We start from the raw sequence: 4,345 nt of genomic DNA, 5'->3' as shown, positions 1-4,345 counted from the left end.
ACACACTTGCCCTGTTTAGGTAGTCATTAGGCAGAGTAAATGATTCAGGAGTGGCCCCAGGTAGCTTGGAGTAGCTCTGAGATGTCCCATTCACAGTTTCTAATAAAACAAATACTCTGAGCATGGTCTTATGGTTCCCATTCATGGCCCCTCCAAGCCATTTACTTTCTCACCTCTGGTTTCTGATGTACCCAAGGTGGGGGGTAATGAGCTGGGAGGAACGCTGTGTAGGCCATGCCCCAAGTCTCTTACTGCATCTAGCCCTGTGTGATTTGTCCAAGTTCACATGAGTTGCTGTCACAGCTAGGAACTGGCGTAAGTCCTTGGGTCTGAGCTTGATGTGCTAAGCACAAGGCCTCTGCTGTACCACCACTTATATCAGCAGAAGCTGGTGTAAACCCAGATTAATCATTGCTTGCATCTAGATCTGAGAGCAGATTATTTGTCTTACTGCATTTTCTCATAGAAATAAAATCTTAATGAAGCTTTGTGTTCCTGAACATTAGGGACTGATGGCACTTAATAGAACCAGCCATAATGTGGGTAGGCAGCATATGTGCTTCTCTTATGCTATTATGCCAGTGCACCTTAAATGGTTTAATTTGCTGGAACCTCACACGGCTCTGCTAATATACCTGTCCTGATTTACAGCAAGCCAGCCCCATGTCTTGTATGAGCAGAGACTGACCGTTATAGCAGACTACATGGGGCATTTTGTGCAAGAGGGATAAATGTGTGCTAGGGCCAGATTAAGACAACCAAATTCATTTTGCTTTGGAACTAACCTAGGTTTGAATCCAGCACTAATAAACTGGTATTTTTAATGTACTAATTCATTGTACCACTGAGTTCCCATTGGACGCTGTCTATTTATTTCACATTGATTTGATTTACAATAAACAAAATACTGAAACCATTCATTGCGAAGAGGAAAGTATGTGACATACTAAATTAGAACATTGAATAAAAACAGTTTGTGGTAGTGAATTACAAAATTGTAATTGAACTCAATCAAAGCATTGAATTGAACTAATTTAAAAATATTGAACTGAAAAAAAAAATCCCAGTTAATAAATATCTAATAAAATCAACTAATGCAATCAAAATCGGAAATGAGGTCCCAGTTCTTCTCCAAAAGTGTTAACAATTATAGAATTTAGTCTGCTTGGCGATTTTGTTGCATATAGCTTGGAGAGTGTGGGAGGCTGAGTAGGAAACAGGGTATATGCTAATAAGTTCTTTCGTTCTTTAATTTTACTGCCTTTTTAAATGTAATTGTACTTATAAAGTCTTAAAGAACAATGAATAATCACTACAGTCATAAGGCACTTCAGTGCCCTGCTCTGCCCTAAAAACAAAAACCCAGGGTGTTTGTAGGTGTGCCGGGAGGCTGCTCCAGCATGCTGTAATTACAGCACTAATTGGCGTCCTCCAGCCAGCCTCCACCTCTTCTGTATCAGCATCCCTGTGCTTCAAAATGGCAGCAGGGGCACTTTAACTAAAGCTCATTGAACGAGCTTTGGTTAAAGTGCCCCTGCTGCCTTTTTGAAGTGCAGAGGACACTGATACAGGAGATGCTGAGTGTGCTTTAATTACCGCAGTTCTCAGCCATTCTAATTAAAACTTCCCTCCCCACCTCCCACCCCCAGAGCACATGCAAAAATGTCCCCTGTGACCAGACTGCAGAATGAAAACACTCCCTCCAAGGGACTTATAAGAGAGCATAATATATTCCTCAATATAGAGGGAAGAAAGCTTAGTATATAGACAAACATACAAATAGAGCAGCTTCAAAAGGGGAGGAAGAGGTGCTGTTTGGGAATGAAGCTGTAACTGTTACTTGTGCATGATCTGGGAGCAATACAAGTGAGCTAAATCAGCCCAACTTGGAGCCTGAATGAAATGGGGTTGAAGTTGGAGTGGTTTTGCCAAGCTTTTATTGCTACAGGATTCTGCACACACAAGTTACAGTGTCGTGTTTGCAGCAGAGTCTGAAACAGATGCTCCCACTCCCCTTTTGAAGTCGTTCCAAGTGTACATTTGTCCATGCCCTTCTAAAGATATATATATATATATGTACGTACATACATATATAGTGGACCTGTTCAGTGAAATGGGTTGGTGGGACTGGGCTGAGCACAGCTGCCAAGTCGGTAGCTTGAAATCTCTTTCACAACTGGGGGCCTCATCCATGGCAGAGCTAGGATTTTGAAAAGTGGAGTGCAGAGACTGTGATGCATCATCACATATAACACAACACACAAAGTGCATTACCTTTGCGATACCAGACATTATTTTTTCCTAGTTTGTGTGTGTTTTAATAGGTAATCAAAAATTTTATTCCTTGTAGTTTATTAGAATTGAATGTATATCTCTTTCAGATTCATAAAACAAAATCAAGCCTTCTTGAGCATCTTGACAGCATATCCAATGTTTCCCTGAAAGTTATTTCCACATCTGAGTTAATGTTCACCCAAGTTAATGTTTTTAGCCTGAGTTAAAAAGAATCTTCAGGGCTGTGAAATAGGATCTACATTGCCAGGAGCAGCGTCCAGAAAAGAGAATTGCAGAAGAAAAGAAAAGCTTGATTAGTGGAACATTAAAACTATTGAAAGAGGAGAGACGGTCATTAACACCCATGCAATGAAGCATTTAGAAGGAATTGGGTAGACCATAATGATCATGAAGTTTAGGGACTCCCACAACTGCTGCTTGAATACAAATGCTGCTGCTGCTGCCACTGCCAGGCAGTTGGTTTTAAACTTTGGGTGGAGCAGAAATCAAAGGGGGAGCACAACTGCACCACTGAATTTCTCCCCCACTAACCCAGATCTGCTCCTGTCCTTATCCTGCAAATACAGGTTTCAGTGCTACTATTCTTGCTACATAATGTATTAGATACGTGCTGATTTTTGAGCTTTGTAGTCATCATACCGAGGGACTTGGGATGTCTTCTTCATTACACATGCAACCTCCTCCGTTCTGGATATATTTCCTTTTCCTATACACCGTGTTGTGAGGCTAGCCCTCTGCGCCTTCTAGCATGGCAAAAGTGTCTGGGTGGGAAGAAGTGGCACATTGCGTCTTTGATCTCATCCCAAGAGCCCCACTAAATTAGTTTGCTTTATATATACTGTCACATTCCCTGTGCCTTCTTAACTGCGTGATTGCAAGCCCAGCCATATACATTTACCCATGCATAATTATGGAGGGATCTGGTGGAAACAAAACCAACAGCAAGAATGTCAGGTACAGGGGAAATTAACATTTCACAAGACAGAAAATCATTGAAGGGTTCACCAGGCATCATAGCAGACAAAGTCCATAACTGTGTCTTGGAGAGCTTAAAAGTAAATGTTTTCAGTTTTTGCTAAATTTCTTTCAAATGAAGACCTGAAAAATCAACTGGCTGCTACTTCTAAAGAAAAGTACATGTCTCATATCTGATCTTTTAGAAAGAAAACATTGACAATTTCATGTGAGGGATTCTTTCAGAAAACTCTGTGTCCAAAGAGTTGATTAGCAGTTAGCAAGTCAGACAAATTGCCAGGGAAAATGCCTCACTTGTGGAATGTCTTCCTGAGAGTTGTTACCTGCTACTGCCAGTACTAACTACTTTAAGACTACTTTGTGCTGTAGTGAGGGGTATAGGTTTCCTCTGCTCAGCACCAGAACCAGAACAAGGGTGTAAAGTCCTCTTTACTGCCAGCTGCAGCTGAGACTTGAGCCAATTGTGTTTTACTTTCCTTTCTATGGCGAATTTGACTGTTAGTAAAGTTCCAAAAATTGGCACCCTGAGCAAAGGGGAGTCGGTGTTTTTTTTTTTCTTGTCCCATGCTTTCCAGGACAAAATACATTGTGTCCAAGTGTTTTTTGTCCAATACTTTCTGGCTCCCATTTTTTCCTAAATTGTTGCTATTTGCAGAGCAATAAATAAGTTTGTTCCAACTGGTCTTGTTTAGCAGTTGCACAATATTTCATCACCAAAGTGTTTTGCAAGCAATGTGTCCTGTTTGGTCCTGGGGTAGCTCCGTTGACTCTGGAGTTGTACCAGGAATGAAAGTAATGGAATAATTTTTTAATCCACAGAACGGATAAACAGGTTATCACAATGATTGTACCTAGGACCCATTTGATTAGCTGTTTCTTAAATTCTCCTATTAATATAACCTGGATCCTCCCACACATTTCTTATAATGTTCATGCAATTCCTATTTTCAAGTAGATTCCACCCCAAATTTCAAAGGTCTTTTACTTCCTTTCAGTTTATAAGTGCTGAACTTTGCCTTGTAGACTGGCACCAAGTCCGATTAAAATGGCTTTTTTTTTTTTTTTTTTTTTTTTT

The 4,345-nt window shown here is 40.5% G+C and overlaps 1 protein-coding gene across 9 annotated transcripts in view; it reads left to right on the top strand.

Moving 5' to 3' along the window:
* BRSK2 (BR serine/threonine kinase 2) overlaps nt 1-4,345 on the top strand; it is a 581,381-nt gene that overhangs the window by 90,240 nt on the left and 486,796 nt on the right. The window lies entirely within an intron of this gene.

This window comes from Gavialis gangeticus, unplaced genomic scaffold, assembly GCF_001723915.1.
Source record: "Gavialis gangeticus isolate Ggan-Ray unplaced genomic scaffold, GavGan_comp1, whole genome shotgun sequence".
Classification (NCBI taxonomy): Eukaryota; Metazoa; Chordata; order Crocodylia; family Gavialidae; genus Gavialis; species Gavialis gangeticus.
Note: the sequence above shows the minus strand (reverse complement) of the source record. Positions and strands in the feature narration are given on the sequence as shown.